The following is a 14767-nucleotide window of genomic DNA, read 5'->3' on the forward strand; positions in this document are numbered from 1 at the left end:
TCCGGGATAAAACCTATCCTATGTCCTTTCTCGGGTATCAAAATATCTCTATACCAAATTTCATGCAAATTGGTTCAGTAGTTAAGGCGTGATTGAGTAACAGACAGACAGACAGAGTTACTTTCGCATTTATAATAGGTATTAGTATGGATAAAAATAATCATATTTGCTATGTTTGTAAAAATTAGGTTTATTTGAAATAATAAAATTGTACAAAGAATGTGTAAACAGTCACGTGAAATTGGAGTTTAAATTTTATTAGAAATCCGATTTATAGAGCATTTCTCTCATCTGCAGGAATTTTATCTTATACTAGCGGTCCGCCCCGGCTTCGCCCGTGGTACATATGAAAAATAGATGTTGGCCGATTCTCAGACTTACCCGATATGCACAGAAAATTTCATGAGAATCGGTCCACCCGTTTCGGAGGAGTATGCAGACTAACATTGTGACACGAGAATTTTATATATCTTATATATAAAAATGAATCGCAAAATGTGTTGGTAAGCGCATAACTCGAGAACGGCTGAACCGATTTCGATAATTCTTTTTTTATTATATTCCTTGAAGTACGAGGATGGTTTTTATGTAGAGAAAACGTAAACATGTACCACGGGCGAAGCCGGGGCGGACCGCTAGTAAGATATAAAAATGAATCGCAAAATGTGTTGGTAAGCGCATAACTCGAGAACGGCTGAACCGATTTAGATAATTCTTTTTTTATTATATTCCTTGAAGTACGAGGATGGTTTTTATGTAGAGAAAAAATAAATATTATGTACCACGGGCGAAGCCGGGGCGGACCGCTAGTTTGTAATAAAATGGAAACGTCTATAAACATAGTTTTTACTGCATTTCATATTATGATTGATTCGATTATAGCCTCGTTACTGCTTTGTAAGAAAACAAAGTCTACACGTCTATTTGTTTTCATTTGAGTGTTTTGAACTGGAAGCGTGATGTCTTGTGATAGTATATAAAATACAATTTTATATTTGAGTCGGTTTACATTTTTACGTATATTTTATGGTAGGTATATGACGCCAACTCCGAGTTTGCTTTAGTACTGACATAGGTACTTTTAAAATTAAAAACATTATTGGGGATGGGGAATTGAAGAAAAGAGACTGGAGAATGTATTTTATAGCGGTATGGCGGTATGATTATGAAACAACACGAACTATGACCTACTTAGGTATAATGTAATATCCTTAATTAATTTACATGTTTGTTTATAACAAATGGACTCTATACTTACTCCTGGATTACCTACTTTTGAAATTCCTTTACCAATGTTTCCATTTACCTATATTATTCCTGAGTGATAAACGCTTTTTTTTATATTATCAGGTATTATAGTAGGTACAATGTACATACTAACATGCTTAAACTATACGTGCCTATACCTAGTTAAATACTAGATATACATATATACTAGTTACATAGATAATATAAATGATAAAATATATACCGGATATTACTGTTCCGATATAGAATATACTATTGCGATAAATATTTTTGATCGCAAAGGCAAAATTCAAAAAGGGTGAAATATAGGGCGGAAATTTGTATTGGAAAAGGCTGTCACGCGGTAACGAGTGCAAGCGAGCGAAAAGCAACCTCACATCATATATTTTAAAATATAAAGATAAAATATGTCTCGTTTAGAGAAAATAAAATACTTCACTATCACTACATAGTATAAAACAAAGTCGCTTTCTCTGTCCCTATGTCCCTTTGTATGCTTAAATCTTTAAAACGACGCTACGGATTTTGATGCGGTTTTTTTAATAGATAGAGTTATTCAAGAGGAAGGTTTTAGTATATATAATTTATTAGGTTTTAGACAAAGCGGGCGATGCCGCGGGCGGTAAGCTAGTATACTAATAAATTAATAATATACAGCTGAAAATTTGTTTGATTGTATTGAACTAATCCTATACAATTATTTGTAATAAACATGATTAAAAGATTAAGTATATATTAACACAAAAATAATCCATTATTTATATATGTATGTAAAGTGTTTATTAAAAGTAATATTTTTGTTCCAATTGCGATGAAATTTCCACTAGGTTCTCATAAGTTAAAGTACCTACGTAAATGTAGAGCAAGTTTGATAACATTCCTTTTTTATTTTTAAGTTGGTAAGTTAGTGCTTGGTAGGACTTGAAAACTTTGAATCTAAGGTCAAATAATTTTATGATCACTTTAACATTTTTTAATTCTAACCTTTACCATTAATCCCACACACATAGTGGTTGAAAATATATCATCTAAGAAACAAATTCCAGATATAATTTCTACGCTATTCGAGAGTCGAAACCTCCAAATTTAATTACGTGAAATTTACGCCAAAGATTTATTTTAAGCCGTAAATCACTTGTAACGAAATTATGGAATATTATCTCATAATCCTATTCGTTATAGTTAAGTGAATGAATTATTGCAATGAAATGTATTATTTATGTGCAGATTATTCAGCTTATTAGTTATTACCCTTTCAAAGATTATCTTGAAGATAAGAATGTGTAGAATGGATCAACTAGAGGTAATAAGACATTTAATGAATTTTAAACCAAATTGTAATCCAAACCAAATATTTTAAAATTGTAATTTATAACTTTTCTCAGTGGAAACAATTGAAAGAACGCACGAGAGAGTTATGTAAAAACGCTGACTATTCTTTCGAGCAACAACTGTACTGAACCGATTCTTCCATTTTATGTGCAGACCCTACAGAACTAACTGTTTCTTTGGCATATTATGATATATTATTATGTAGTTAGATATAAGTTACATATTATGTAATATTGACATGATTTAAAAGAGCAACTATGGAGTTTCTTGCCGATTCTTCTCCATAGATACTGCTTTCCGAATCGGCGGTAAATGTTAAAAATACTTATGTAATGACGATTCGAAAGTGCTACTAAATAGTAGTCTAATTGAATAAATGAATGTTTGAGTTTGAGTTTGAGTTTTTGGCGCTAAATAATAAGACATTCGATTTGATTAGATCCGGGGAAATGCATATATGCTAAGGAAAAGTTTCCGAGAGTCGAGATAACGTCGTAGATAACTCCTATAAATAAGCCTCAGATTTACCTCGAAATAAAAAGGTTATATAAAACCTAATCTCGTCAATTTGGCAAAGACCTAACAAGATCTATGTCATAACCATGCGTGAGATCTAGTTAAGACAAGCAGTACTATGTCCAAAGTTAGATAAGGTTTGGTAATAAAGTAGAATTGAAAGCGAGAATCTCAAACAAAATTACCTACATTTATTAACAAACTCAGAGGAACTTAATGCCTTTACCGATAGGAATGAGTTTTGTTCTTTGTGTTAATCGAATTACCATTGTCAGCTTTTGTGCTGCAAGATGTAGATAAGTACTTTAAAAGTGTTTAGAATTGACGGCTTGATGGCGCATACAATTTAAGGGAACTGAAACTTAGTTAAATAGAAAATTGATGTTATATTTACACTTTCAAGAATCGATATTGATGTTAACTACAAATTCAAGCGGTCATCCGGTCTAAGCTGAAAGTCAGTGATGTTTCTAATTAAGTAATTAAGTATTTGCTAGCGTAAGGATGCTTTTCCACCTATAATGTGCGAGGATGTGTAGCGAGGAATGTGTTTGAAAATAATCAATAGTATCGCTTCAAACGCTAAACGCTACAATCTTCAAACTAAATGAAGCGATATTATTGGTTCCTTACAAACACATTTTCGCTACACATACTCGTACATTATTGATGAAAAAGCACCCTAAAGCTGATCAATCCTTAAATTCGTTATTATCATACACTAGCTGCTCCGCGCGGTTTCACCCCCGTGGCTCCACTCCTGTTGCCCGTAGCGTGATGAAATATAGCCTATAACCTTCCTCGATAAATGGGCTATCTAACACCGAATTTTTCAAATCGGATCAGTAGTTCCCGAGATTAGTGCGTTCAAACAAACAAACAAACTCTTCAGCTTTATAATATTAGTATAGATATACAATACCATTGTGATACAAATTGCATCAAAAATGTATTCAAGTAGGGGTTGAAAAAATCGCATATAAGGTGAGGTTAGAGGTGTTTTATAGATAGTAAGCACCTAAGTAACTCAATAGTAATGTGCAATATTTCTTACAGAGCTGCTATGGCTCACGTGTTATTTGTTACGTGCTACAGCATTGAAGAATGTTTCCCAAGACGAAAATTTGAGGTTTGATTACCATTCATACAATTCTCTTTCTTGGAGAGAAATGTTTGTAGGTTATATAGTTAGTATGTTATTTTCTACGCTACACGTGCAATTTGTAGAGCTTTTTTACAAAAATATAATATCTATGTAATATATGGTATATGCAAGTAATTAAAATTAATGAAGGTAATAAAAAAAACCTCCGGGTCGAATTGAGAACCTCCTCCCTTTTGAAGTCGGTTGAAAATGACAATATCCGATAACAAAAAACATTACGATACCGCATTCATTCATCTCATAATACTATTAAATATCAATATTTTAATGAAGGCTGTATAAAAACGGATTATTATATAATACCAACGCCAATTAAAGCAAATTCCGATACCCGTGAAATCGCAGTCATTTAATCATGCAGCCACATAAAGCGCATGTAAATTTTTCGTCAAAATTCGTATAAAGGGTATAAAAGTCGTTTCCGATGGCGGTATTGGAAAGCACTTCGCAAATAAATAATGTATAAGGTGTTTATGGAAGCGAGCTTTTAGTTGACTCACAGTTTTGGAATTATACACGCTTCAAATGCTGATGCTTTTTGAATTGAAATCTTATGTATTTTGGTATTTCTAAGGCATTACATAGAGTTTAAATTAAATGAACAGTAGTCAGTACCTACATAGTTAGTGTTGCCGAACTATCGATAGTTTGACTATCGATAGTTGACCTTGAAAATAAGTCAGAATATCGATAGCACTATCGATAGTATCGATATTATCGATACTATCGATACTATCGATAGCGTTAATCATGGAATACTATTTATGAACTGCAATAGTATCGATAAAATCGATAGTATTGATTGCCAATAGTTGCTATACTATCGATACTGTCGATAGTATCGATACTATTGCTACTGAATATTGCAACTACAATCGATACTATCGATAGTACTGATACTATCGATAGTTTTGAGCTATCGATAGTAGTAAATTGTGCAATAGTATTGTTCACGATTTCTTGGTATAATGGGTCAGTCAATGGGCTTATTGGATTACGAATTAACGAACTAAAAAAAATGGATTGTACAAAGCGCCAATAGATAACTTGAAAAGTATTATAACCAAACATCTAGTTCTCTGTCATCCACTATAATATTATTGATAAAGCTATCGAGAAAAAGGTCACTATCGATGGGACGATATTATCGATAGTATCGACACTATCGATAGTATCGATAGTTCGTTCGATATTGAGCTTCGATAGTATCGACACTATCGATAGTATCGATAGTTCGTTCGATATTGAGCTTCGATAGTATCGATACTATCGATGGTATTGCTATGTGTCGATAGTATTTACGCTTATAGGACTATCGATACTATCGATAGTATCGACACTATCGATAGTATCGATAGTGCTATCGATACTATTGCTTTTCCCCAACTATCGATAGTTAATCGATAGACTATCGATAGTGGACTATCGAGCGGCAACACTATACATAGTTTTCGATCGTCTCAAAATTTATACTCAACTACAGATCCTACTAATATTATAAATGCGAAAGTTTGAGGATGGACGTATGTATGTGTATGTGGGTATGTTTGTTACTCTTTCACGAAAATACTACGGTACCGATTTCAATGATATTTCGCACACATATAGAGGGTTGTATTAACACATAGGATAGGTTTTATCCTGGAAATCCCACTGGAACGGGAACTGTGCGGGTTTTTCTTTGAAAACGCAGGCGAAGCCGCGGGCGGAAAGCTAGTAATTCATAATTGTATTAGGTTTCAATCAAATTACATTGGAATCATCAAATTATGCCATTAACAGTATCAATATAATATCTCTTACATCAACAAGAATCGTAATTCGTGTGTGATTGAAATATCTCAATTAATATTCAATTATTTTAAGGACTCTGATAGAAACAATGGTTTGTTAATTAATTCAGAGTAATCAGGTATATATAGCATTGAAGGGGAAATCCTGTGGCTTCTTTGAAACGGTCTAATGAAACTGGATCCAAGCGCGGATCCAGGGGGGGGGTCACGGGGTCATGACCCCCCCCTGGGCTAGGTCCACGACCTAAGTGGACCACTAATTTAATATTAACATTTTTAAATTAAAAAATTAATACTGTTCAATATGATGTTTTTATTGAATTTTGAGACATAAAAGTAATATAGAACAATGTAATCAATTACAAACGGTAACGGAAGAGAATATAACAAAAATTATAGAAAAAGTTTATTAGGGTCGACCTGTGGTCGTAATTTAAGGAAAAATAACAGGTTTTTCGATTTAAAAAAAAAGCTATAACTGCGGAATAAAGTGTAATGGTAAAGTTGTAGATATGTAATTAATTTTTTTTCTACAACTTTTGCTGTTACACTTTTCACACAAAACCTCAAATATCGAAATATCCCAGTTCGTGGATAAGACACAAAATAGCAAAAATTTTTTTAAATGAACACTATAAAATACAGTCAAATTACATCAAAAAATCGGCCAAGTGCGCGTCGGACTACGCACCGAGGACGACGAGCAAACATATTTTTTCATTATGTTGTATCTTACAATTTTGTTTAAAGGATTTTTTTCTTTATCTGTGCTTGTAAGTGCTTAAGTCGTTGCTTTTAACCAAATTGCACGCCTCATAAGCGAAGCGTTGAGGTGGGTACTACTGTCACTTCGCGCAAAACATCTGATTTTTCAAACTTAAAATGTCTTTATGTATCATACATTGCACTTGTAAGATAATACATACACACACATATTAAGAAAAAACACTATTTTTAACGTTCATGATATTTTTGATGTCATTTTTGTTATTTAAACTAGTTAAAAAACAGTTTAAAAAAGTTCTGTCTTGGACGTCCGTGTGTCTGTATGTGCGGATCCTTTTTCTTGTTAACACGATAGCGACCGAAATACTTTACTAATCGAGTCTTTTTTTTTCTCTTACGCTTGAGTATGCTCAGGAATAGAACCCTTTCATTTTTCAGGGTCTGATTCGATGTGGTTTAATTGTTATTAAATAAACAAAAATAATAATTAATAAATATTTATTAAAAAAAAATTATGAGGCGTGCACTTTTGGATTTTCCAAATTATTTCAAGACTGTGTTCACGGGAAGTACCTTGTAGGTTTTGATTGATGATTCCCTTGCAAGTAGTTACAGAATATATTACAGAGTCAGAATATGCGGCTCTAATTGCTTTTTCTTCAGATTGCGTTGACATAGAATTTGAATTAAATAACAGATTTAAGTTATTATAGACCTGAGTTCTGATGTGAATATCAATTAAATGCATGTAGACGTTCATGAGTAAAGGGATTGTAAGTTTAAAATTATTAAAAAAAAATATTTTTATTTAATTTAATTAAATAATTAGGGTTTTCGCAGTTATTACTACATCTGTGCTATAACACGATACTTTTTACTCAATTTCAAGACTGTGTTTACGGGACAGGGTGCTCTCTGCAGGTATTGATTCCCTTGCTAATGTCGAAATCCTACGGTCTACGGTCCCTTGATGCTGTGAAAAATTCAAACGTTTTAGCCAAAGCAATCAAATGATGCAGCTGTAATTGCTGAAATTTTTCGACACTCCCTAAGAAATCAAAAGATTAAATCATACATAGGCACAGAGACAACGACTTTGTTTAGGTACTAATTGCGAAAAGCATGAATTTTTCCTTAGATTATAATATAAAAAAATATTTTTAAAAAATGTTAACTTACAACCCTGTTACTCATGAACGCTGACATGTATTAACTTGATATTCATACCAAAAACTCAAGTCTATAATACCTTTACGCTATAATAAAATCAAACTTCTATGTCAACGAATCAGGAGATACAGCCGTAAATGCCGAAAAATTTTGCAAATTTCGACATTCGCAAGGGAATCAAAACTCAAAACCTACAGGGTACTTTCCGTAAACTCAGAATCTTGAAATTCGGTACAAAGCAACATCTTATAGTACAGATACAGGAATAATTGCAAAAAATATATATTTTTCAAGTTTGTCTGCCTGTCAAGACCCTTTTTCTCAGGAACGCGTGGAGGTATCAATCTGAAATTCATACCGAATACTCAAATCTACGGTTCCTTATAGCTGTGAAAAAATAAAACTTATAAGCCAACGCAATCAAAAGATACAGCCGTTTATGCCGTAAATTATCGCAAATTTCGACATTATCGCAAGGGAATCAAAATCTATAGGTATTGTACTACTTCCTGTGAACACAGAGTTCTGAAATTTGGTTAAAAGCAATGTCAGCACAGATGGAGGAAAAATTGCTAAAACATACATTTCATGCTTATCAACATTCGCAAGTGTTGCCAGGAATCAAAACCTACAGGGTACTTCCCGTGAACACAGAATCTTGATATTTAATCTTTATTTAATAGAAACTTACGTCTTATAGCACAGATAAAGGAAAAATCGCAAAAAGCATAAATTTAATATTAAAACATATAAAAATGTTTGTACTTACGGAACTCTTGGTTCGCCAATCCGACTCGCACTTGACCATTTTTTTTAAATCTACGTATCAATTAAATTACCAAAATATAGCTTTTGAAAATTGACCACGTCTATGTGACCCCCCCCTGGCACTAAAGCTGGATCCGCCCTTGACTGGATCATAATAGGTATATATCATTTTGTAGACTATATAATTGGATTAGCTTTTGTCTCGAACTTAAGTACTTATTTTAAGTACTTATATACCTACTTGTACTAACAGACATAACAATGCTTCGTTCTAATAATATTGAAGATAACAAACAATTTATATTATTATGTAACAACCATGTACTTATGTATAAATGATAAAATAATATAAATACTAAAGATAAGTAAGATTGATGCAAAAAATACGTTATCTTCAGTTCACTTTGATTGTGTGTGTGTAATGTGTATTTTATTCCAGGCTAAATTTCAGCCAAATCGCTTCAGACATTATAATAAAGAGCAAAAACCATCACTTTCATACAGACTTTTCGATTTTAATATTTGAACGAGTAAACCCAACAATTTATTTGAATAATATACTTATTACACAATATGTTAATACTGACACTGATCCAGTTGTTTTTGAGTTACAAGTCCCCAAAATTAAAAAAAAAAATCTACATTTTTTAGGTACTACATACTACTAACCACAGATATTACTATACTAGTACCTACTTATACAGATTAGATAACATTGCATAGCATTATCTAATTTTTTTTGAGAATAAAAAAATACTTTACATTCTTTTGTTTACGTTTAATACAGTAAATGAAGGTTTTTCATTACCAAAAGCAAATAAACACTCCTGCAGTAAGCCGACACAACTTCCGAGCCTCGTGAACACACATACATAAATATCTATAAACAACTATAGTACAACGTTTTAACAATTACCACGTCATTCATTAAATTTCCACCAATAATGAAAGCCCAGTTTCAACGCTTTGAAAGTTCTATTTATAATAAATTTCAATCAGCAATGCTTTTCAATAATGTGTAATTCTTTTACACACATTACGCTCGTTTAAACCAATTAAATGAGTATTGAAATATTATTTCCAGTTTTATAATTTACAGCCTAATTAAAGTGTGTACCTATGAATGGAAATTCAGATTTCTTATGCTTTTTGTTATTTTTAACTAGCCTCTTTTACACATTTTTAACTAGCTGTGCCCTATGGATTGAGCTACTTTCAGCCCGTATTATATTACCCTTGAGATGTTGTTTAAAAAATAAGGCTTTGTTTTTTTTTCTATTAGTTTGGTTTATCCGTGAAATACACGGAAAGACAAAGAAGTCAATTGAAATCCGAAAGTCATAATACCTATATATGTATAATTTAATTGTTGAATTTTACGTTAAGTTTTTATAGCATTCAAATGCTATAAATATATTTAATAGTTTAATAGTTTTGCTCCTGTTGATGCTTTATCTTGCATATAATTAGAATTTATTTTACGCTCAGGTAGATTTCTTTTATGGCGCACTTTCTAGAGCTTAAGTCTAGAAAGCCATTCCCTCGTTTTATAGCCTGATTCGAGATCACATAATGAGGTCCACGTTAATGCTTCTTGCCTTGATAGTCATTAATTTATATTGAAGCCTTTAATATTTTTATCTGTTTATTTAATTGTACTGAATTAACTAGAAGTAAGAAGAGGTTCGATTGCAAAAGGTGGTATTTATTCTTCTCTATAAACAATTAATAATGTGACTGTAGTTGAAGTAAATCTTATTCTTATAATCTATACATATAAAAATGAAACCCGTTTTCCTTGGTCACGGCATCACGCGAGAACCGGTGGAGCGATTCCGATAATTCTTTTTTGATTATATTCCTTGAAGTACGAGGATGGTTCTTATGTAGAGAAAACGCAAATATGTACCACGGGCGAAGCCGGGGCGGACCGCTATATAATATATAGTTGTGTCAAAGTCAATACTCATATTTTTTGCAAAAAAACATGGTAACTACACATTACAATAGGTACCTATTGTGTAAAAGTCAATAATGATATTTTTTATAAAAAAACATGGTAACTACACAGTTCTTAAAATAAACAAATATTTTCACATGTTTTGCCTGAGTTAACAACCAAATTGTTACGATTAGGATTTGGGGGACAATGTTACTCGCGTCCGTAGGAAGAAACTCATGAGTCCCTACACGTGTCCCCTGGGTAGTGCTAAATGAGTAACCGTAACTTTTCTGGTGGGAGACAGTTGTCCTGGCTAGTTACCACCCACCTGGCAAAGCCATGTCGCCAAGCGATTCGTCGTGTTCCGGCATGATGCCAGGTGAAGCCCGTATTGAAGCAATTAGGTCTAGACAGTTGCCCTGTGTCAATGAGCAGATCCCTATGCATTAGTGTTTCTGCACCGGACACCTAGTCTTGGAGGGTAGCGGGATCCGAAGAAACGGTTCTCCGCTGGCCGACCGCAGGTTGTAGGGGGCCCAAGTAGCGGGTTAGCCACTCGTGAAAGGCTGCCCCGCCGCCTGCGCATAATCCTGGATTGGCTCCAACGTGCCGGTTGGCGACCGGACGAGAGGACCCGTTGGCGATATCCAGGGGGTTTCGGGCGTCCCCGCGGTCTCCAAACTAGGCATCCACTAGTGTAGCACCTGATGTTTTTTAGGTTGCTTTTGACACTTAGCCTCGTCTATCTGCTAATTGTTTCTGCCTATTCACAAATCACACTTCAAATAGCAACCATGAAAAAAAGTCATAAAAGAAACAAGTATATACAGCGGCAGCACTTCCTCTCGCTTAATGTGCACCTTTCTAATATCCGGGGTCTGCACTCTAATATCCTACCAGTCCACCATCACCTTGAGACAGAAAAGCCCCACTTATTTTTCCTTACGGAGACGCAGATTAGATGTCCTGCAGACGCGTCATACCTCGGGTATCCTGGATACCTTCTTGAACATAAGTTCCTACCTAAAGCCGGTACCTGCGTGTATGTTCGCGACGATATCTGTGCTCAACGTCTTCCTTATCTTGAAGATCCAAACTTCTCCGTTCTTTGGCTCATAGTGGAAACTAAATTGGAAAAAATTATTTACGCCAGTGTTTACCGGTCGCACAGCGGTGATGTGGAGACTACTAGGCTCTTCAACTATCTGAGTGAGTCAATAGACGAGGCCCAATTCCGGTTTCCCAGCGCTCAAATCGTCGTTTTAGGGGACTTTAACGCCTGCCACAGCGAATGGTTATTCCCCTTCCTGAAGACAGATCATGCTGGGAGAGAGGCCTTTAACTTCGCAACTTCTTATAACCTCTCCCAGTTGGTCAAAGAGGCAACTCGTATACCGGATATTATAGGCCATACAGCTAACTGCTTGGATCTGCTGCTTACTACTGACCCAGACCGCTATACGGTTGAGGTTTCAGCTCCGCTCGGTACCTCCGACCACTGTTTAGTAAAAACTGTCTCAACTTACTCTCCTCCAGACTTCACAACTAAGGGAAAGAGACGAGTTTGGAGATACAAATTAGCGGACTGGGATGAGATGCGTAACTTTTTCTCTTCCTATCCTTGGCGGCAGGTTTGTTTTGCATCCAAAGATCCCTCAAACTGTGCGAATAGTGTCACTGATGTTATTCGTCAAGGTATGGAGTTTTTTATCCCCTTTTATGACGTTAACATCGATGCAAAAGCTCGACCCTGGTTCAACGCGGAATGTGCCGCAGCTGAAAAGAGTAAGCAAACTGCATATCGTGCCTGGGTCGATGCTCGAATTCATAAAGCCTCAGATTTAGGTGAAAAAAAGAAAGCATTTAACAAAGCCGCCAAGTCATGCAAAAAATCTCTCAGAAAGGCAAGGTTCCAACACATTCGCAGTATTGGAAACAAACTCTCATCTTATCCTGCTGGTAGTAAGGCTTTTTGGTCGCTTGCGAAAGTAGTTGAGTCAAACTTTTCCCGTTCCTCACTCCCACCACTGTTGAGACCAGATGGATCACTTGCTCATACTGCTAAAGAGAAAGCTGACACATTTGCTACGCTCTTTGCTGATAATTCACGTCTTGATTCCTCGAATATAACACCTCCCTCAATTCCTCACTGTGGCTCAGATATGCCTGCTATACGAATTAGGCAAAGGGATGTTTTGAATGTTATGCGTGGCCTTGACGTGAACAAAGCAAGTGGACCGGATGGTATTCCAGCAGTGGTCCTAAGGGCGTGCGCACCCGAACTATCTCCTGTTTTAACGCGCTTATTTCGGCTGTCTCTTGAATCAGGAAAAGTTCCTAAGTCCTGGAAGCTTGCAAACGTGCAACCTGTGCCTAAAAAAGGCAGCCGTGCAGACCCCACAAACTATCGACCGATCTCAATAACCTCCATACTCTGCAAGATTATGGAGCGTGTATTGAATTATCGGCTCCTCGCGTACCTTGAGATCAATGACGCTCTTAATGACCGGCAATACGGCTTTCGAAGGAACAGGTCGACTGGCGATCTCTTGGTTCACGCTACACATATTTGGGGAGAAGCCATCGAAAATCACGGGGAGGCACTTGCTGTCTCCCTTGATATATCGAAGGCTTTCGATAAAGTCTGGCACGCTGGCCTCTTAAGTAAGCTTCCTTCATACGGAATACCCCCCGCCCTCTGCACTTGGATAGCCGACTTCCTGAGTGAGCGATACATCCAAGTGGTTATCGACGGATGCAAGTCTGATCCCCTGGATATAAACGCGGGTGTTCCTCAGGGGTCTGTTCTTTCTGCAACGCTTTTCTTATTGCATATTAATGATATGCTTGGGCCTAACATCTTTGGGTACGCTGACGACAGTACCGTTGTTGAAAGATACCTATCTAGTGCAGCAGCGACGAAGGATTCGATAACGTCTGAAAGAGGTGCGATGATTCAGCGCTTAAACAACACATTACAGGCTATATCAGAGTGGGGTGATGCCAACCTAGTAAAATTCAATGCGTCCAAAACACAAGCTTGCTTATTCACAGCGAAAAAGAGTTCACTCCATCTTACTCCAACTTTTCGCGGTGTGCCAATTGAAGTGTCCGACAGTCTGCAGTTGCTTGGTGTCACAGTATCATCGGACCTCAACTTCAAGCAGTTCATCGAGTCAAAAGCCCAATTGGCTGCAAAAAAGCTCGGCATTTTGGCTAAAGTAAGACGATATTTCACACCTGACCAACTTCTCAGATTATACCAAGCCCAAGTGCGGTCGTGTGTCGAGTACTGCAGTCATATATGGGCAGGTGCTGCCAAAACTCATCTAGGGGCCCTAGATTCGATGGAAAAGCGCGCGAAAAAACTTATAGGAGATCCAAGTCTGCTAAAGAAGAAGCTCCTTACTCTTGAGCACCGAAGAAAAATAGCTTGCCTATCGGTCTTCTATAGGCTTCACTTCGGCGAATGCGGATCCGAGTTGCACAGCCTTGTACCGCCTTCTCCTTTCCACTTAAGAACTTCGCGACGAACGGCCGGTTTCCACCCCTTCGTGGTTGACATCCCTCGAGTGCGCACCAAGCGTTATCAAAACACTTTTCTGATCAAAACTGCGAAGGAGTGGAATTCCCTTCCTCCTGCTGTGTTTCCCAATGAGTACAATTTGGATTTATTTAAGAAAAGAGTGAATAGGCTATACCTCTCTGATCAGGCATGCTAACCAAATGGACCGCATCTGCGCTTAACATCAGGCGAGATCGCGGTCAAATGCCTGAACAGTTTTTGAATAAAAAAAAAAAAAAAAAAAAAGGCGGGTCTACACAGAGCAAGAACTTAGAGAGTCAATTGCTGCGCGAAGCAGCTCGGTCAGTGTGGACGTGGCATATTCACGAAAGCTATTTTCAAAATAATACGAATATTTCAGGCTCATATTTGTAGGCGTTATATCAAGTGCGTCATAACTTGTTTTACTATAGAATACTTTTCTATCAATTTGAATTTTTCAAAATTCATAGCGCTTTTATCACTCTATGCAAATATACATTGGAATCATCAAACTTACTTGTCTATGTAGTATCTATATTTTTCGATCATATTTGCTTATG

Source organism: Colias philodice, chromosome 26, assembly GCF_061535455.1.
Source record: "Colias philodice isolate Cphi_HAF_F1 chromosome 26, ilColPhil1 Martin Lab GWU primary, whole genome shotgun sequence".
NCBI classification, from domain to species: domain Eukaryota; kingdom Metazoa; phylum Arthropoda; class Insecta; order Lepidoptera; family Pieridae; genus Colias; species Colias philodice.